This window comes from Pelophylax lessonae, assembly GCF_965119305.1.
Source record: "Pelophylax lessonae genome assembly, chromosome: 2".
NCBI classification, from domain to species: domain Eukaryota; kingdom Metazoa; phylum Chordata; class Amphibia; order Anura; family Ranidae; genus Pelophylax; species Pelophylax lessonae.
Genome location: NC_138769.1, coordinates 359175485 through 359197189, shown reverse-complemented (window position 1 = coordinate 359197189; position 21705 = coordinate 359175485). Strand labels below are relative to the sequence as shown.

Sequence of the window (21705 nt, the reverse complement as noted above, 5' to 3'; positions counted from 1 at the left end):
ACCAGGTTTACACACATCTCAGGAGGGATTTCGGTACATGCTTTTTTTACAGATCTTCTCTAAATCCTTAAGAGGTATTGGCTGTTGCTCTAAAAAGCAACCTCAAAGTTTTAGTTACCTCAATAAACTTTCTATAGGATTAGGGTCTGGAGACTGGCTAGGCCACTCCATGACCTTAATGTACTTCTTCTTGAGCCACTCCTTTGTTGCCTTGGTGGTATGTTTTGGGTCATTGTCATGCTGGAAGATCCATCCATAACCTATCTTCAGTGTTCTGGCTGAGGGAAGAAGGTTCTCAATCCAAGATTTTACAATAAATGGCCCCATCCATTGGCCCCTCAATGCAGCAAAGTCGGTCTGTACCTCCCGCGCTCCCACCCCCACTCGGCAGCGGGAAAGTTGTAAACACAGCCAACTGTTCCTCTCCCTGAAATGATCACAGAGCCCCTGTGATCCTTCTATATAGGATCACAGGTCTCTATGATCATTTCACAAGCCACGCCCCCCCACAGTTAGAATCAATCCCCTAGGCTCACATTTAACCCATTGATCACCCACAATGTTAACCCCTGCCAGTGTCATTATTATAGTAACAGTGCATATTTTTAGCACCGATTACTGTAGTAATGTCACTGGTCCCCCCCAAAAGTGTAAAAAAATGTCATTTAGGGGGTCTGATCTGTCTGCCGCAATGTTGCAGTCCCGCAAAAAAAAAAAAAAAAAAAAAAAAAAATCGCACAGGTGATCAAATACCACCAAAAGAAAGCTCTATTTGAGGGAAAAAAAGGACATCAATTTTATTTGGGTACAGCATCGCACAAGCTCACAATTTTGCGTTAAAATAACGCAGTGCCGAATCGCAAAATATGGCCTGGTCATTAAGGGGGAAAATCTTCCGGTCCAGAAGTGGTTATTGATCATGGTATCACTGGGCTTGATTGGCCAGCAAACTTGTCTGAGCTAAACCTCAGAATCTGTGCTTCCATAAAACCTCAGCAGTGCCACAGGCTGATCACCCCCATGCCACGCCACATTAATTCAATAATTCATGCAAAATGAGCCCCAACCAAGTATTGAGGGCATACTATACTGTACATGGGCATACTTTTCAGTAAGACAATATTTCTGTAATAAAAATCCTTTTTTTTTTTCTTAAATATTTCTGTAATAAAAATCTTTTTTTTTTTTTTTTTTTTTTTTCTTAAATTGTCTGAGATACTGCATTTAGGGTCTTCACTAGCTGTAATAATCATCAAAATTAAAAGAAAGAAATGCTTAAAAGAAAAAAAAAAAAAATTATATATATAAAATACAACTATGAAATATAGGAGTTTCACTTTTTGGATTTAAATTACTGAAATAAATTAACTTTTTGATGATATTCTAATTTTATGAGATCTCTATCTATACACACACATAGGGAAATATCCCCTGCAGATTTTTTAAGTTTGTTCTTACAAAGAAATGAAGTGTTGATAATGTTTATCATAGGTGCATTTTAAATGATAGAGCCAGAATAATCAACCAAAAATCCAAAAAAAAAAAAAAAAAAAAAAAAAAACACGGGATACAAATTAAACAAGAAGGATTATGTGGAAATCACACTGTAGGAATGATGTGGGACCAGAGAATACAGTGGATTAGATACCAAGGGACTTTAATGGATTGGGTATGGCAATAGGAAGCACACATGAATGTAAAACATTAAAAAAAATGTATTAAATATATAAAAACATGAAAGTTCATATGTACATTACATTACATTTGGAAAAATAGATCCAAGAGCATAACAGGGATACAATCATAAAGTTCGACGTGTTTCACCAGTTAGGTGAAAGATGGCTTCCTCAGGAACCATCATGGTTTAATTGATGTCCCCTCTAACCTAAAGAAGAATATATAAGCAAATATACAAAATGGTCATTTTTAATGTTCAACTAGATTAATCTAGAGTGTGTGTTTTATATCATACAAGACATAAACACTCCATAGTATTTACATGCTCACCTATCAATAGAGAACGGTCAATTTTGACATCCATGATATCAAGCCAGCCTTATACAAATTTACACAGGATACAAATGTTATAAATTGAGTTGCAGTTCACTGAGTAAAATAAGTATTTGATCCCCAACCAACCAACAATAATTCTGGATCCCAGACTGGCTATATAGTATGTGCTCATGTGGTACACAGATTAGTCCTGTCAATTTAGGAATGTGCTCATAACGACAACTTATTCTGTGTATAAAAGACACCGGTCCACAGAATCTCTCTCTTTCTTCCAGTCAAACTCACCATCATGGGCAAGACCAAAGAGCTGTCAAACTAACGTCAGGGAAAAGATTGTAGACCTGTACAGGCTGGAATGGGCTACAAGACCATCAACAAGAAGCTTGGTGAGAAAAAGACAACTGTTGGGAGTGATTATTCCCAAAAATGGAAGAAATACAAAATAACTATCAATCGGCTTGTCTAGCAACAAATTCCCACATATTTCCTATTCAAAGAGGACTAATGCTACACCTTCCAAGAACAAGTATGGAATGTGAAGGACCACTAGAAATTGTCTGTGAGCAAAAATGTGTGTCTTCTCTAGTCTTCAATTGGCAGATATCATCATGAGCCCACCCTCCTACAAGGATACACTGCATATATAATTGCCAAATACAAACCAAGGTTGGGATCAAGATTAGAATCATCAATAGTATTCACCCTAGACTATGAGAAATACTAATGTAGTAAATGCTTTTAGATCTATTGATACAAATTATAGTCTTACATAGTGAAGAAAAATTAGGACACCTATTTTTTATTAGCTACATCCAGTGCAATACAAAATGGCATGTCTGAAGTAGAACGTGTATTTCAGAGAAGGTAATATATTAATTTTTCCACTAAGTAGAGTGTGTGTGTGTGTGTGTGTTACAAGCAATGTTTTTCCATTCTAAATGGAACATATATTTTATTCTAATTCACTTAAAGTATAACAATTTAACACAGCTTCATTCTAAACTTGTCCTTCCTATGCTATGTATAGCCTTGTTTACATACTTGAGATGCCACGTTGATACAGGCTTCAACTTGTAATCACATTTACTTTAAAACAGCAAGCTGAAAGCTAGCCATACACTGATCAGCATGTGGCCTACCCTCCTCAACATAAGAGTGTTAAAAGTGTTTTGTGGATGGGAAATTTTGGAAAACATTCCCCCAATCCACTGTAGCCACTGCTCAGTGTACTCTGACAGTGGCTGGTGCCACCAGTTTAAAGAGGGTAATATACATCCAAATCAGAGTCTGGTCTAGCTGATTTCCTGGTTGGGACTAGCAAATTTCATGTTTAGTAGCAAAACTCACAAGGCTAAGTAACGTGGAGAATTTAATCTCATTACCAGGAGGTTTAGAGGGTGAAGCTGGCCATAGATGGTTCAAATCTCAGCCAGTTCAGCAGGGACCGGCCAAAATTCAAACCATCTATGGGTAGGCTAATTAACCACTTTACCGCTAAGTACTTGAATAGTACTGCGGCAAAGTGGCTCGTTCCCGTCTGACGACGTAGACCTACGTCGCCAGACTCCTCCCCGGAGGCGCGCTCCCGCTGTTTTCATTCACAGCGGGAGTCAGGCCAGGGGAGGATCAGCGGCGATCGCCGCTGCTCTGCCCCGATCGTCGGGGATCTAGTGTGGAGATCCGCCCGCCTGTGTAAACACAAGCGGGCGGATCTCCTCAGTGACAGGGAGTGACAGATCGGACTATTCAGCATAGCTGGACATCCGATCTGTCCCTGTCTCACACAGTCACCTCCCCCCCCCCACACGTCAGTAAGCACCAGGCATACATTAACCCCTCCCTCTCCAATAAAATTAACCCCTTCACTGCCAGTGTCATTTTTACAGTAACAGTGCATATGTATAGCACTGATTACTGTAGTAATGTCACTGGTACCCCCAAAAGTGTAAAAAATGTCAGTCAAGGGTCCAATCTGTCCGCCGCAATGTCGCAGTCCCGCAAAAAAAAAAAAAAAAAAAAACACACCAAAAATGACAAATCTTTCCCTTTGTTATGCCCCGTACACACGTGCAGATTATCTGAAGACTTTTGTCTGCAGATTTACCTTTTCTATGTAGTGCAAGGGCCTGCCGGATTGCATACAAATTGAAAGTGTTTAGGTTTGACCTCATATTATATGGTTTTGGTAAGTCTGCAGACAAAAGTCTGCAGATAATCTGCACGTGTGTACGGGGCATTAGTAAACGCAATAACTTTTGCGCAAACCAATCAAAATAAGCTTATTGCGATTTTTTTTTTACCAAACATGGGTAGCAGTAAACAAATTGGCCAAAAATTTAAAAAAAAATTGGTTTTTACATCTTTTTTGGGGGGAATTTCATATAAAAAAAAAAAGTTAAAAATATTGTTATTTTTTCAAAATAAACGCTCTTTTTTTGTTTATAGCGCAAAAAGTAAAAATCGCACAGGTGATCAAATACCACCAAAAGAAAGCTCTGTTTGTGGGAAAAAAAGGACGTCAATTTCGTTTGGGTACGGTGTCGCACGACCGCGAAATTGTCAGTTAAAGTCGCACAGCGCCGAATCGCAAAAAGTGGCCCAGACGTAAGACAGCAAAATGCTCTAGTGGTAAAGTGGTTAATCAACTTGACTACAACCAACCCGTTTGATTTTGCATAAAATTATTGACAGCGACTATAGGCGATAGGGGAATCAAGTGATTTTTTTTCCTGCAAGGGAAGAAAATTGCACCATCTATGGCCAGCTTTAGTTCACTTTTACCAAAAAACTGCCTATGCAGATAAGGGACGTCTGTAGATAAAGACAAGCTGTGCAGCTTTGGTCAAACCTTAATAAATGCCCTTGCTATAGGTGTAGGCCATTTACATACCTGATGAAGACTGACTTAGGCCTGGTTCACACCTATGCAGATTGCAGTTTGCATATCCCCAGGGCTGCTGTTAGAAATCGGGGGGCCCCGTACAGACTACCTGGCAGGCCCCCCCCCCCCCCCCAAGAAAATATTAAAGATATATTTTGTTAAAATTACAACAAAATAATTATTAGCAGACACAAATATAACATAACTCGCATAATTCCTGCTAAATCTAAAAAAAAAAAAAAAACTATGTTAAATAAAAAAGATGAAATTAGAAAAATATACAGGCTGGGCAGTTGGAGGTCAGGGATCAGAGAGACAGAAACAAAGTTACAATTTACAAATAAACTCCTGAGCAGAGATAAGTGCTGGGAGGGGGGCCCACACAAGGGAGGGGGGTTGGTGAGGGACAACTGTCTCTTTCTCAACAGATAAAAGCTGATAGCAGGGAGAGAGTCAGATAAGATTCAGGTGCTGGAGGAAGATTTCTGTATTTGTTGTCCATCACTAATCCTCCTCTCTGTGTGGGCCCCCCTGTGTGCTCAGGACCCTACAAGAGGGCTGGTGGTCCCCCCCTATCAGCGGCCCTGCATATCCCACATGCATTTTGCGTTTTCAATACACTTTTTTTATCCATTTGAGGTCTATGGAACCAAAAACCATAAAAAAGACCCTGGCCCTTTCCATAAAATGCAGATGTGAACGTGACCCATTAGAAGTCATGTTAAATGGACTGTAGTGTGGTTCTGCAAAACTAAAAACGCATAGTTGTGAATCAGGCCTTAAAGCAGAACTATAGTGCGTCTGAGCACCACAAACCAAAAATGTGATTTAATACATTTTTATCAATCAAAAGCAAACTCCCACATCCATCCATATCTTCATACTTTATTTTGCGGAGAAATTACTATGAAAAACAACCCTTAGACCAGTGGTTCTCAACTCCTGTCCTCAGGACCCACAAACAGGCCAGATTTTAAGTATTACCTTGGGGAGATGCAGATTAGAATACTGCAATCACTTAGCAGAAAATGATATCCGTCATGCATTTCAGTTATCTTGCAAACCTGGCCTTTTAGTGGGTCCTGAGGACATGAGTTGAGAACCACTGCCCTAGACTTTCTGGCCGCTGCCATCTTGAGTAAGGGCAGATGATTCATGAAGCATTTCTTGGAATCCATCTACCCTTAGCTCAGGCTTGTCGACAGGAGGGTGTGCTTAGCAGAGATACATCCAGGAGACTTCACGAGGGGTTAGACATAACTTGCCTATGCCAGGAAACCAGGAGGAAACTAAAGAAACATACAAAAAATTTTAACACAAGTAAATAGGATATACTTTCCCATTTACAAATGCCAGCAGTATTAGGATTAAAATGTTGATTGAGATCGAGAGAGTAAAGTTCTGCTTTAAAAGATTCTAAGACGTTTCTAAGAGAAACCAAGTGTTGCCATTCACCTTCACAGGAGTGGGCTCTTTCTTTGATTCAAACCTCCTCACTTGCGCGCTCTCCCCCCCCGATACAGTAGCTCTGGGCTCAGCATTTGAGAGCTTGCTCCTGCAATGGTGAAGATGAACAGTAACAGATCAGGCTTCACGAGGTACAAAAGTGGCCTACATCTACAGAAAGGCAAATTTCCAACAGGTCAAAGCTGCATAGTTGTATTTACAGATTCCCCTTATCTGCATAGGCAGTTTTTTATAAAGATGAATTATCCCTTCAGAGGATAAGTGCACCATAAAACAAATTAATTTGTCTTTTTTTTCTCCCTTCCTCTGACGTAACCTAACCAACACCCCCATCACATATGCAATACCTCAGTTTAGGGACCACTTTTTGTTTGCATTCAGCGGCATAAGACTTCATTGTCCTAGCTGTACCTGCACATTAGTGTCCCATAGACTGTGTCCTGAGGCTGGGGACAGTCCCGTAGAAGGCTATAGGAGTGTACAGCACAGACAGGCCAGGACTGGGAACACTTGCACCACTAAATTGTAAACAAATAAAGGAACCGTGGCCATCGGATTAAGGCAAGTATGCATCTGTGGAGGTTGAGGGTGGGTTAGATTAGGTCAGGGGAAGAGCAGATAAAGGAAAAGTGTATTTTAAATGTGTCTTTATTATTTAAGGCTTTTCTCTTGCTAAAATAAAAAAAAGTGACCTGCTTAAAATGACAACTTTGTGGGAAAAAAATAAGAATTTCCTTATCTTCCAAATAATTGAGAAAAAAAATTACAACTTCAAAAAACTCACAATGCCTCTTACTAAATACCTTGGACTTATCTACTTTCCAAAAAGGGATCACTTGGGGGGTGGGGGGGGGGGGTATTTGTACTCCTCAAAAAAAAAAAAAATTAGATCGGGATTGATCAATTTTTTTTTTCATTAAAATATATTGGTACAAAATATAGCCTTTGGGCATTCCCCAGCTAATACATAAAACATAGAACTACTAACACCTCCTATTCTGTCATTCTCTTATAAAATCACTTCAATGGCTAATGAATTATAAGGAGATTCCTGTTCAATCCCAACCTTAAGGATAATGTATCGGAAGAATATTAACTCGTGTTTAGAATCCTACAGGAACAAATGTAATGCGAGTCCCTGCAGAGGAATAAATTTGTTAATATCATAAACTAAACCTTATCAGGGGGGAATGAATTCAGTCTGTGGACTCCTGATCATCTGTTGTACACTCCGAATCTGTCTACAAGTGCCAGATCTTCTTAAATTTCCTAGGGCAACCCCGTGACAAATAAGTAGGTTTGTATAGGGGTACAACTATTAACCGCTTGCCGACTGCGCACAGTATATTTACTGCGGCAGTCGGCCCCGGCCAGGCAGAGTGACGTAGGTCTACGTCGCTCGCCTGTCACTCCTTCCAGAGCCAATAGCGGGCGGGCGCGCGCCCGCCGAGGCGCGCGCCCGCCTCGGCTCGTTCACGGAGGAGTGCGGGAGTGTGACTGGCGGACCCGATGTCCGCCGGTCACACTACGATCGCCGCTACAGCGGGAGAAAGACAGAGCGGCTTGTGTAAACAAGCCACCTGTCAGTTCTCCCTGTGTAAAAGTGAAGATCAAACAGTTCTACTATGTAGAACTGTTGATCTTTGTTTTTACACTAGTAGACCTGTCCCTACACAGTTAGAATCACGCCCCTAGGACACACTTAACCCCTCCCTGTCCAATACTGTTAACCCCTTCCCTGCCAGTGTCATTTTTGCAGTAACAGTGCATATGTATAGCACTGATTACTGCAGTAATGTCACTGGTACCCCCAAAAGTGTCAAAAATGTCAGTCAAGGGTCTGATCTGTCCGCCGCAATGTCGCAGTACCGCAAAAAAAAAAAATCGCAGATCGCCGCCATTACTCGTTAAAAAAAAAAACACCAAAAATGACAAAAATCTTTCCCTTTGTTAGTAAACGCGATAACTTTTGCGCAAACCAATCAAAATACGCTTTTTGCGATTTTTTTTACCAAACATAGGTAGCGTAAAACAAATTGGCCGAAAATTTTAAAAAATTTTGATTTTTACATTTTTTTTTGGGGGAATTTCATATAAAAAAAAGTGAAAAATATTGTTGTTTTTGCAAAAATTACGCTCTTTTTTTGTTTATAGCGCGTGATCAAAAAATCGCACAGGTGATCAAATACCACCAAAAGAAAGCTCTGTTTGTGGGAAAAAAAGGACGTGAAATTCGTTTAGGTACAGCGTCGCACGACCGCGCGATTGTCCGTTAAAGTCACGCAGTAAAAAAAAAAATCGCAAAATAACCCCTGGTCTTTTAGCAGGAAAATCCTCCGGTGGTAAAGTGGTTAATTAAACGCTTCCAGAAGGGCAGATTAGGGGCTGTCTGTTGAGCACTATCGCCTTCCTGGCATAAAATAGGAGACCTAAGAGAGTACGCGTCACCCTACTAACAGCCAAAGAGTCAACTAACCCCAGGAGGCAAACGCCAACTTTTACATGGACCTGTATAGTAGTTAGGGTAGATAAAAACTGGGTCACTTCCCGCCAGTAGCTACTAATCTGAGGGCACTCCCAAAAGATATGGGAAAATCACTAGAGCATCTCCAACAGCAAGAAGAGGAATTGGGGTATATACGATGTAGTTGTTGCCGTGTAAAATAAATTCTGTGCACTATTTAAATTGGATCAGCCTGTCTTTAGTCAATATTAGTGCTTGAAATAGGCTGTCCCAGAGATCATTCCAGTCTTCATTGTCCTGTCCAAGTCCCCCTCCGAATGCCACGCAGTTTGCAGGGCATCTAGTCCCACACGAACAGATGGACGTAGTGACTTGTAGATCACAGTGTTTTTTTCCTATAATTTTTCAGATTTTGTTTTTCATTTTATATAGGAACCCCCCCCCCCCCCCAGTAGTGATTAAATACCACCAAAAGAAAGCTCTACCAAAGAAAAAAAAAAAAGCGAAAATTTTATTTGGGTACAGTGATGTGTGATAGCGCTGAAAACTTAGGCAGTTTCACCACCCCTAAACCGCTACCCCCTTTAGCTGATCGGGGACACTAACTGGTGTGGAAGTGATCAGAGACCATTATGACTGGTGTGGCAGCGATCATGGAATACTGTCAGAGCTGGGACAAAGGGTGGCCAGGAGGGGTGGCTGCCCTGGGCGCAATGGTTTATTACAGGGATGAGGGTGCCCTGACCCTAATCCTATGGGTTGGGGGCGCAGTTTGGCATCTTTGCCCTTGGTGCTGGATGATTTTGTCCCGGCACTGGATACTGTAACTGTTATGGCAGGGAATAGGGAAAATATGACTGGTATTGCAGTATCAGGAGCACTGCGACAGGTGCAGCGTTGATTAGGGACACCAACTGGTGACAGTACGTAAAGAAGAAAAATAAATGATACAATTTTTATTGTTACATTAACATACTGTACCCAGAGTAGTGCAGTGTTACCATAGTGAAAAATCATCCAACAGTGGTCTAAAGTCCACTGTCGGCTGACGTCACAGAGCCATTCTAGACTCAAGAGGAGCCTCTCAGGCGCCGCTGAGAGCCTGAGGCAGCCGTTCCTGCCAGGCGCTCCAGTGAGCGTTGAAGGGGCAGAGAGATCAGCGGTCATGTGATTGCTCCGTTTTTTGGGCTTAGTTTTTGGGCTTAGAGGTGGTGGGGGACATCTCCAGCAATGGATCATTAATGGGTGCAACAACACACTAGAAGCCTAGACAACACCTTTAAAAAGGCAGCTGAAGACTTCCAGTGTGTGGATTAAAAGAAAAAAAAAAACACAACCAGTTTTAGCCCCCATTCATATCAGTGCGACTTGTCATGCAATTTGACAGGTCCAAATCACATGACAAGTCGCACCCCATTGTCGGCAATGGAACCGTTCAAACCAATGCAACTTCGATTTGCATCAATTTGAAAAAGTTGTTCTTGCACTATTTTTTTAGGTTCGACTTGCATAGACATCTGTGACATAGTTGCCATCATTTGAAAAAGATTTCAAGGGACACTTTGCAGCACAAATATCAATTACTTACTTGAAAATGTACCACACCCACTTCCCTAAAGCTTCCGCATAATTAATCTTCGCCTACTTATCGGGTCTACTGTTGCATTGTGAATACAGGAGGTCAGCCACTCAGTATGGTGCCATTCAGGGAATGCTCTGCATTTTCTGAATGAATGCAAAGAGTTCTCAGATTGGACAAGGTGGAGATCATGATGTCCCTACCCCGCCTCTCTACCTTGTCCAATCAGAGAACACTTTGCATTCATTCAGAAGAAGCAAAGCATTCTTTGAATGGCGCCCCTGCCAAACAGCCAACCTCCCGCGTTCACAAAGCAGGAGAGCAACCGCTTGTCCAAGGAACGGGAAGCAAGTGCAGATCTATTTTGGTGATTTCCAGCTTCCAGCGACATTTGGCAGGTATGGTGTATACTAGGGATCTACCGATTATCGGCAATGCTGATATATCGGGGGCCGATATGCACTTTCTCCTATATATCGGAATCGGCCCCTGAGTTTACCGATATTGCCAATATTTTGGGAAAGTGCTTGTACCGGGGTGATGCCTGCAGCTAGAGGCATCACCCTGGTACCAGCATCCATAGCCAAGGGTCGGGTGTCTTGTAATGACAACCAATGTGGCTGAGAAGCCGCTTGGCTGTCATTACAAGGAGGGGGAGGGGACGTCCCCCTCCCTCCTGCCGCAGGGCGCCCGGGTCTCCCGTCCCACCGGGATACCTGGGCAACCATCCTGCATGGCTGCTGAAGACCCGATCAAATCCGCATTCGGCTCTGATTGGGTCTCCATGTAAAAACCCGGAAGTGATGTCATAACATCACTTCCGGGTACTCGTCACCAAATTAAAAAAAATGACAGCATTCAAAACAGTCAAACTTGGCATTTTGAATGCTTTTAAGTGCAAAGGAGTGGTTTGGGGTCTTTTAGACCCCCCAGATCGCTCCACAGCAGTACCAGCCAAGAAAAAAAAAAAATAGAAAATAAGTTTTAAATGTACAAAAATAAATCGGCCGATACCGATATTCAATGACCAAAATATATGTAACGGCTTTAAAAAAAACTATATTGGTTGATCACTAGTGTATACATCATTATATTTGTCCAAGCTCAACCAATGTAACTATGTATAACATGCCAATCCCTGGAATTTTTATAGTTAGGTTTTTAGATATGTGAGAATAATTTAGTTTTAACATGTCGTCCCACTCAGAGTGAATATTTAAAAGTTTGATCATCCCCATTTTAAAATATTATGCCAGGAACTTTTTCTCATCTTTTTTCCTCTTGTGGTCTATAAAAGTATCCAGCAATTTTTAGAATAAATGTGAACATAAAATAAATGTGCATCAGTTTTAAAGGTGTCCTATTACAATAAAAGCAAAAAAAAAAAATTACATTTTATACTAAAATTAGTTGTAAATTAATTATAAATACAGTACAAATTCATTTCAAGTACTTATCTCTTTCCTGTTTATAAAAGCCAGCATTATTCAGATTATCCCAAGTGCAGTAATTGCTTGGTACATTGCCATAAGGATGATCAGACTCTGTACAGAGTAGCTGATCTGTTTCTTACAGTTCAGAGACTGTACTTATGTGGTCTAAGTATCAGAGCACCCATGATGGCCACTGACCTGCAACTGTGGTGCCTGCAGCATCGCATCTCCCCCTGCACGTGTCAGCTCAGAATTAAGGGGGCAAGCGGCAGCTCTGTGGTGCCCACGCAGGATCTCCCTCCGGCTAGCATGTGTCTTCCATGTGTACAGTGGAGAGGGGAGGGGCCTCCGACCTGGGCAGCTAATCGGCATCAGTGTACAAGTGAATTGCTTTGCTTGTGCACTGAAGAGAGAAGCCGATTAGCTGCTCCGGTCAGAGGCCGCTCCCATAGTTGCCAATTTTTTTGAAAAAAAATTTCCAGGGACACTTTGCAGCACAGCTATCAATTACTTACCACACCCACTTCCCCCGAAGCTCCGCCCACTCCACATAAATAATCTCCGCCTACTTATCTTTAGATTATAGGGTCTACTCAATAAAGAGAGAATTCCAGGAAATTGAAAAGGGAATTTCAAATGTAAGGCCAAAGTAGCAGAGTCGGAATAATTCTCCCATTCAGCTGCACTACTTCTGCCTAAAGTTTAAAATTCTCATCACAATTCTAAAGTGTCAAAATGTGCTCAGGTGTGACCATACAAAAAAAATGTAACATGTAAATAAAGTACAAAGTATAAATAAGTACATTGCCAGGACAATGTAAATTACCCGGGACAGGCTGCTATTTTCCGGGACTGTCCCGGCAAAAAGGGGACAGTTGGCAAGTATGCCCTCCCCTCTCCACTATACACAAGGAAGTGACCCGCTATACGAAAGGGAGATCCCATGGCGTGTATAATTTTCTCTTTGGCTATCACAAAGCCAATTTCCCGTGATTTTTCCCGGGACACGGGTCTGAAAACCAGAACTGCCCCGGGACAAACGGGACTGTTGGCAGCTATGCTGTGCATGAAGTTACACAGATGTCAGCCAAGTCGCACCTGAAGTCGCTCTGACATGAGGCTTGGAAATTGTGCGATTTCATGCGAAGTCGCACGATTTTAAAGCCACTTGTCAGTGTGAACCAGGGCTGAAGCTAGCAAAAAGGAGTGACATGCACAAGGACAGGGCACTAAACAATACAAGCGGGGCTCACTTCAGCACACTTTTGAGATAGTCAGCAAAAAAATAAAAATGTCCATTTAACCACTTGCTACCAGTCACCTCATTTAGGATAAAGCTACACAGAAGATTATTAGTAGCGCAATTTTGCTAATAAAATCTCTAGCAATTAGTTGCTAGAAATAATAATTGATTACTAGACAGATGAAACAAACGGCTCCCCGTAGAATTAGCCACACGAGTAGTATGTACTAGCATCTTGTAGCAATTGATCACACATCAACCTTCATTCAACAATAAATTACTACTCCTAGCTAAGTCACCAGTGATTTACAGTGCCTTGCCAAAGTATTCGGCCCCCTTGAACTTTGCGACCTTTTGCCACATTTCAGGCTTCAAACATAAAGATATAAAACTGTAATTTTTTGTGAAGAATCAACAACAAGTGGGACACAATCAGGAAGTGGAACGAAATTTATTGGATATTTCAAACTATTTCAAACTTTGTTAAATAAAAAACTGAAAAATTAGACGTGCAAAATTATTCAGCCCCTTTACTTTCAGTGCAGCAAACTCTCTCCAGAAGTTCAGTGAGGATCTCTGAATGATCCAATGTTGACCTAAATGACTAATGATGATAAATAGAATCCACCTGTGTGTAATCAAGTCTCTGTATAAATGCACCTGCACTGTGATAGTCTCAGAGGTCCGTTTAAAGCGCAGAGAGCATCATGAAGAACAAGGAACTCACCAGGCAGGTCCGAGATACTGTTGTGGAGAAGTTTAAGGCCGGATTTGGATACAAAAAGTTTTCCCAAGCTTTAAACATCCCAAGGAGCACTGTGCAAGCGATAATATTGAAATGGAAGGAGTATCAGACCACTGCAAATCTACGAAGACCTGGCCGTCCCTCTAAACTTTCAGCTCATAGAAGGAGAAGACTGATCAGAGATGCAGCCAAGAGGCCCATGATCACTCTGGATGAACTGCAGAGATCTACAGCTGAGGTGGGAGACTCTGTCCATAGGACAACAATCAGTCGTATACTGCACAAATCTGGCCTTTATGGAAGAGTGGCAAGAAGAAAGCCATTTCTTAAAAATATCCATAAAAAGTGTTGTTTAAAGTTTGCCACAAGCCACCTGGTAGACACACCAAACATGTGGAAGAAGGTGCTCTGGTCAGATGAAACCAAAATAACTTTTTGGCAACAATGCAAAATGTTATGTTTGGCGTAAAAGCAACACAGCTCATCACCCTGAACACACCATCCCCACTGTCAAACATGGTGGTGGCAGCATCATGGTTTGGACCTGCTTTTCTTCAGCAGGGACAGGGAAGATGGTTAAAATTGATGGGAAGATGGATGGAGCCAAACACAGGACCATTCTGGAAGAAAACCTGATGGAGTCTGCAAAAGACCTGAGACTGGGACGGAGATTTGTCTTCCAACAAGACAATGATCCAAGACATAAAGCAAAATCTACAATGGAATGGTTCACAAATAAACATATCCAGGTGTTAGAATGGCCAAGTCAAAGTCCAGATTTGAATCCAATCGAGAATCTGTGGAAAGAACTGAAAACTGCTGTTCACAAACGCTCTCCATTCAACCTCACTGAGCTCAAGCTGTTTTGCAAGGAGGAATGGGCAAAAATTTCAGTCTATCGATGTGCAAAACTGATAGAGACATACCCCAAGTGACTTACAGCTGTAATCGCAGCAAAAGGTGGCGCTACAAAGTATTAACTTAAGGGGGCTGAATAATTTTGTACACCCAATTTCAGTTTTTTATTTGTTAACAAAGTTTGAAATATCCAATAAATTTCGTTCCCACTTCATGATGGTGTCCCACTTGTTGTTGATTCTTCACAAAAAATTACAGTTTTATATCTTTATGTTTGAAGCCTGAAATGTGGCAAAAGGTCGCAAAGTTCAAGGGGGCCGAATACTTTAGCAAGGCACTGCAAGTAGCCCAATTGCTATTATGATAAATCTGCCATGTATCTCTAGCCAATTGGAGGTCCACTTACCGTGTTTCTCCGAAAATAAGACCTACTGGGATTTTTGGGGAGGGCTGCAATATAGGCAAAAATAAGCCCTAGTTTAAAGTGTTTGTAAAATCCTAGAATCCACTCTATCACTGGTTTATATAATGTCCATGGTGTGTGTTTCTGTATTATAATTGTGTCAAATACCTTCGGTACCATGCCGCTCTGCGCTCAGCTATTTTCCTTCTCTTCTTCCAGCTGTCAGCAGGGGATCTCAGCCCCTCCCCTCTGCAGTGCTCAGAGCAGGAAGAGAGCTCAGGCGGATCACGGAAGCGCTGAGTGGCGCTGTAACTAAGGTATTTGGCACAATTATAATACAGGAACACACATGTTGGACATGATATTATACTAAGAGAAGAGAGCTCCAGGGGGGGTCACGGAAATTATTTGGCATGATTCTAATACAGGAACACACACATTGGACATGATATACTAATAATTTAGTGGATTTTACAAACACTTTTACTCGGTTCACACAGGGGATTCCTGACAGGCAGGGAGGGAGAGGGGGAGAGAGGACAGCACAATATATGTTAAGACCTACCCCAAAAATAAGCCCTACTCTGTCTTTTGTTACCAAAATTAATATAAGACCTGGTCTTATTTTAGGGGAAACACAGTGTTTAAAATTGGGTAACAGCCCTCATCATCACTAAGGCCCGTACATAATGTTAAGGTTAAGGGTCCATTCACACTAGAAACTGCATGTGAAATGCTGTGCAGTTTAAAAATTAATGGGCTGAAATCGCACTGCACCACACCAAAAGTAGTGCCTGGAATACTTCCTAAAAACGTACTGCAACTGGATCACATGGAACTTTTGTTCCATGCGATCAGGTGCGGACAAATGTACTGCCTTTGGAGTGTCGGTAACTTTGCACTGACACCAACTGCAGATAGTAAAGGGATGTGGGGTTGGAATGTGGTGTGGGAAACCGGCGTTGAAGTTTCCTGCACGGCATTCTAGTGTGAACTAGATATCACAGCCCTTACAAATCAATGTCCTCCCATTTGTGCTCCCAAAAATTACTTGTTCCACATTTGATATTTCTCTCTGCAAGAATTAATATTAAGAAAAAAAAAAAAAAAACATAAGCAGAGAAAGGGATAGACAGCACACAAAATAAGGTAGTGTGAAAGAAGGAAACCAAGCCATTTACCACTACTAGTGGTCAGTCTAAAACAGCCTTTTTCAACCAGGGCGCCTTGAGGTGGGCACCAAGAATGTAGCTTTAACAGAAGGCGTAACTTTTTTTTTTTTTTTTTTAGTTTTAGATTGAGTAGAACACCGGTATCAGTTGTTTATTCTTTCTGTGCCCCCATTTAGGACATTCTCCCTCTCTTTTTCTCCTGTTTTCTTTTTCACTTTCAATGATGGTGGTAAATCCCAAATTTTGGGTTGTCTCCAAAAATTTATAGAGGGGAAATTTTCCCAAAGGGGACACTAGCTCTGGTGACCCAGGGGTCCCCAAGAAAATACCTCAATTTGCAGGGATTTCCTTTCACTTCCTGTTTGGCTATAGGACAGGAAGTGAAGGGAAGAATCTTCGTAATGGGACACAAATGGCTCACGGGGGTTATAACCCTCCATTACTCTATCCAAAAAAAAAAAAAAAAGGTTTTGTCCATAGTTCAACTTTAATGCGGGGATGGTCATCAAGTGATAATTCTATCAGTACCAAGAAATCAGCTTGTATTATGGCCTTGGGCTCTAGCTAAACTGACAAATCTCATTGCTACTGCTTGTTGACATCCTATTTGTGGTATGATGAAATCAATGGAATGATAATGAGATAATTATCATCTAGCAATTAAATCTCTCGTTAGCACAGAGATTTCATCACCAGTGTATCCCTAGGCTTAATTCTAACCGGTTACTGACAAATAGTCAGCTTTTAGTGCTAAATAAATGACAAAAGGCTTGTGCACTAGACGACATGGTTCCTCAAAGCTGTAGTCAGGGGACTATATTTGAAAGGGTTTTTTCAAATCTGCGGTACCTCTAGGACAGTAGTTACCCCAGACCTTAACTTTCCAGTTTCATCATGCGTCTGAACGATCAAGTAGGTATCAGGCAGTATAAATAGACTTTGTGTTTGACTCCTGTGATGAACCTTAGAACTTCAGCAGGCAACAACACAGTAACCAAGCAATGATTTTCAGGGTTCTACTCTGATAAAAAGTCTGACTACTGATCTACATTGACAGTGCTACTAATGGCCCTTACGCACTATAAGAAAATCTGGCAAACATTTTTGTCTAAGTAAGGATCTTACGATTTTCTGATAGTGTGTACACACGTTTCGACAGGCGATTCCAACCTTCTGACCAAAATTTCCAAAGGGAAAAATGTCAACATTTTTTTCGTACAGGAACAGAACGTTTAATGTGTACTGTTTTCGTACGAGAAATATCAGATGCAAAAAATTGTGAATGATCAGAAACAACAAATAACAAAAAAAAAAAAAAAACGAAGGCCTTTCTCATACATTATTGCTATCCTTGGTTCCGACTTGCTGTGAAACATTGAGGAAAACTGGCCGCTCGTTCGCCCGATTTTCTCATAGTGTGTAGGGGGCTTAAAGTGGTTGTAAACCCCCAGGTAGTGTTTGTACCCTATAGTTAAGCCTATGATAAGGCTTACCTATTTGGTACTGTAAATATCTCCTAAACTTGCCCTGTTTAGGAGATATTTACATTTCATGCAGCCGATGACGTCATCGGCACATGAACTCTGAAGAAACAGCATGCGCGGGAGTGACGTCATCGCGCCCCTGCCCAATCAGAATGCCGGATGACACGAACCCGAAAGCAAGATGGATGAACGTGTCGGCCATGTTACAGATGAGCGGGTAGCACTGCGGGGGCTTCCTTCTAAGGTAAGTATTTCATAATAAGCTAGTATGCCATGCATACAAGCTCATTATGCCTTTGTCTTTCAGGTTTTTTTTTTTCTGAGGTGTACAACTTCTTTAAGTTTCCATGCACACTAGCTTTATTTAAGCCCCGTACACACGTACCGATTGTCGGCCGCAAATATTCGGCCGCCGACCGATCGGCCGATTGTAGGCTTGTTAGTATGATGCTTCCGACAGCCGACAGCGCATTTTCGGCCAAACAGAATCTGTCGTGCAGACTTTAAAATATTTGTTGGCCGTCACCAGAACGGCCGATTGTTCGCCAGTCAGTACAGAATTCGGCCGACAATCAGCAGATTTGCAAGACTGGGCATGCTCAGAAAAGAAAAAACACGGAAAGTTAACCATCACATGACATCACTTCTGCAGTCAGCTGTTGTTGGCCGACAAAATTCGTGTGCAGTCTTTTGCAGTTTTCAACCGACAGGACAGCCCTGGACAAAAGACGGCCGATCGTTCGGCCGACAATCGCTACGTGTGTACGGGGCTTTAGGCTCCTAGAAGTCAAATCGTGTTATCCTATGTGTCCATGCACACAAATTTAGACTTTTAGCATTTTTTTGAGCTTCAGCATCTAGGAGCAGAAAAAAAAAAAAAGTGTTTTTGTTGAGTTTTCTAAAGAGTTCTTCCAGCACAAAAAAAGAAAAAAAAAAAAATGCCAAAGCTACTAGAAGCTGGCACAAAAATGCTATTGTCAGCATTTTTTCATCCAGCGTTTTTTTTCTAATTACATAGTTAGTCAGGTTGAAAAAAGACACTCCGGCTCAACCAATAAAAAAAACAGTAAAGAAAACCCAACCATACAATCCCATATACACAATCCTATACCCACAGTTTATCCAGAGGAAGGCAAAAAACCCCAGCAAAGCATGATCCAGTTAACTACAGCAGGGGAAAAAAATTCCTTCCTGATCCCCCGAGAGGCAATCTGATATTCCCTGGATCAACTTTACCTTTATTTTCAAGCTTATTAAAAACGCTAGTGAGCATGGAGCTTTATACACACAGACAGTATATACCCACATATGCACGCACGCACACCCTGCAAAGCGATTGCTCTATCTATGAATATATGTCTATGATCATTACACTTTGCTCCCTATTTGCAGCTTATTTCCTACCATAAAGTCTCCTATCACACAAATACTCCTATTTCTTTAGTTTAGTGAACTTTTTTTTTTTTTTTTTGTACTTTTAGCTAAAAGTTTAAAATACTTCTCTCTTTCTAGTTAGGCTTCCTTTATCATGTTTTTATTTCGGTTACCAGGTGAAATATCCGCTCAGGAAAAAGGCGTCAGCCCTGGACTTTGCTCCCTAGAAATCAGCCGTTTAAAGATACCATTTCCCGTCAGACCTTATTTTTTTAAAATAAAATCCTGCCATTCCACATAGCAAAGTTCCCAAAGTACAAAATAAATGTAGCAAAATGTTTTCTTGTACTTACCACATAGACCCGTAGACACAGGATGAGAGCCGTCTTGTGAAGCCACTCCTATACGCAGACACCTAGAGAAACCAGTTATCCCACTCAGACTATCTTACCTACTACTCATACCTCCATTGTGGCAGCTCAGTCACAAGCTAAACATGTTCAGCTCATTAAACCCCACCCAGAAACACATGCCGTGTGTCTAACAATGTAAACACCAGAAAATCTTATAAATATAATTATCAAAGGCTATTAGGAAAGTCATCAAAAAGCTATTTGCGCTATGTGTGAGCCAAAGGGAACACACACAGGGAATGCATCAAACAAATTGATAGAATAGACAGAAAAAAAAACAATAATAAGTGGTATTTACTGCCCTCTGAAAAGTGATCTGCGGTGGATTGCATTTCAGAAGGAGGTATAGCAGGCAGACAATCAGGGGGCACTTATACTTCTCTTTGCACGTTTGTAAGGATTTTTTATATTCTCTTTAATTATATTAATTTTTTTTTTTGGTAGCACAAGGGTTAACACTACCTTATCTTTTTTATTTATTGCTTTTTCTACGCTTTTTTTTCATTTTTTTTTAAACCACTTGCCTATTGCGCACTTTTACCCCTTTTCTGACCAGGCCAATTTTCAGCTTTCAGCACAGTCACACTTGACAATGTGTGCTCATGCAACACTGTGCCCAAACAGCATTTTTATCATTCATTGAGACAGATAGAGCTTTCTTTTAGTGGTAATTAATCACCACTGAGTTGTTTTTTTTTTTTTTTTTTTTTGCTAAACAAACAAAAAAAAAGACCGAAAATTTTGAAAAAAAAAAAAACAATTTCTTTGTTTATCAAATTTAGCAAAATAGTAATTTTTCTTCCTCACTGATGGGCACTGATGGGGCAGTCCGTTATCATCCGATCTCCCATAGAGGAGAGCGGGGCTCTGACAGTGATCCGCGGATCGATCCCCGCTGAGAAAAACGGAGTCCGCCGAGTGCACCGCTCATGTGAAAGGACCCTTAGGGCTCTTTCACACGGCCGCTCCGTATGTCCGCAAATCATCCTATTTTTTTGCGGATGATTTGCGGACATAATGTATGTCAATTGCATTGCGGATGTCAGCGGAATGCCATTGACATACATTATGTCCGCAAATCATCCGCAAAAAACTAGGATGATTTGCGGACATACGGAGCGGCCGTGTGAAAGAGCCCTAAGGGTCCTTTCACATGAGCGGTGCGCTCGGCGGACTCCGTTTTTCTCAGCGGGGATCGATCCGCGGATCACTGTCAGAGCCCCGCTGACATCCGATTTTCTTCCTTTCAGTTCTGTTCTGTTTTTCGGAACGGAACAGAACCCTATTTTTCCTCCGTTCAAAAAACGGAAAGGAAGGAAAATCGGATGTCAGCGGTGTCATCCGCTGACATCTGCAATGCCCATAGACTTACATTATGTCCGCATATCATCCGCAAACGGATGGGATGATATGCGGGCATACAGAGCGGATGACACAAATGTCATCCGCTCCGTGAAAAAAAAAAAAAAAAGTCCCGCAGCGGACAAAAACAGCGGAGCGGCCGTCTGAAAGAGCCCTTAATCGACTTCTGTTGAAGGGACATGCAGGAACATTCTCAATCAGTGGCTACAGCTGCTGATCAATGTATTCTGATAGCTGCGGGTGCTATTGTAATGCCCCATACACACATGCAGATTATCTGCAGACTTTTGTCTGCAGACTTACCAAAACCATATAATATGAGGTCAAACCTAAACACTTTCAATTTGTATGCAATCCGGCAGGCCCTTGCACTACATAGAAAAGGTAAGTCTGCAGACAAAAGTCTGCAGATAATCTGCTCGTGTGTATGGGGCATTAGAACACAATGTCCTGACTGGTGGGATTCCCTAATCCACTTCATTTACGTTAATGGCAGAATCTGTTACGATTTTTTTTTCATTTAGCCCGCTGGCTGAATGAATAAAAAAAACAGACAATGTATAATGAGCTTTAGAACCCCATTCAGGCTTTTATTACTGCCCATGTCCCTGGGGATAATCAATCTTCTGTAGTTCGGGGGACCATTGTGCCCAAAATAAAAAGGGAGGAAAAATCCAAATTATTTAGATCTCTTTAGGGCAGGAAATGAAGGGAACACTTTTGAAAGGGACAAAGATGGTAACACAAATATGATAAGGTTTCCTGACAGGAAGTAAGGTGAAATCTCCCCAATTGGGACACAGATGGCAATAAA

At 41.4% G+C, this 21705-nt stretch overlaps 1 protein-coding gene across 1 annotated transcript in view; it reads right to left on the bottom strand.

Annotated features, from left to right (window-relative positions):
* LOC309547378 (cell cycle control protein 50B-like) overlaps positions 1–19591 on the bottom strand; it is a 45972-nt gene extending 26381 nt beyond the window's left edge. Inside the window, exon 1 of the mRNA XM_082247221.1 lies at positions 19470–19591. The gene's annotated coding sequence lies outside the window, so the exon portion shown is untranslated. The remainder of the gene's footprint in view (positions 1–19469) is intronic.
* Positions 19592–21705: the final 2114 nt, after the last annotated feature.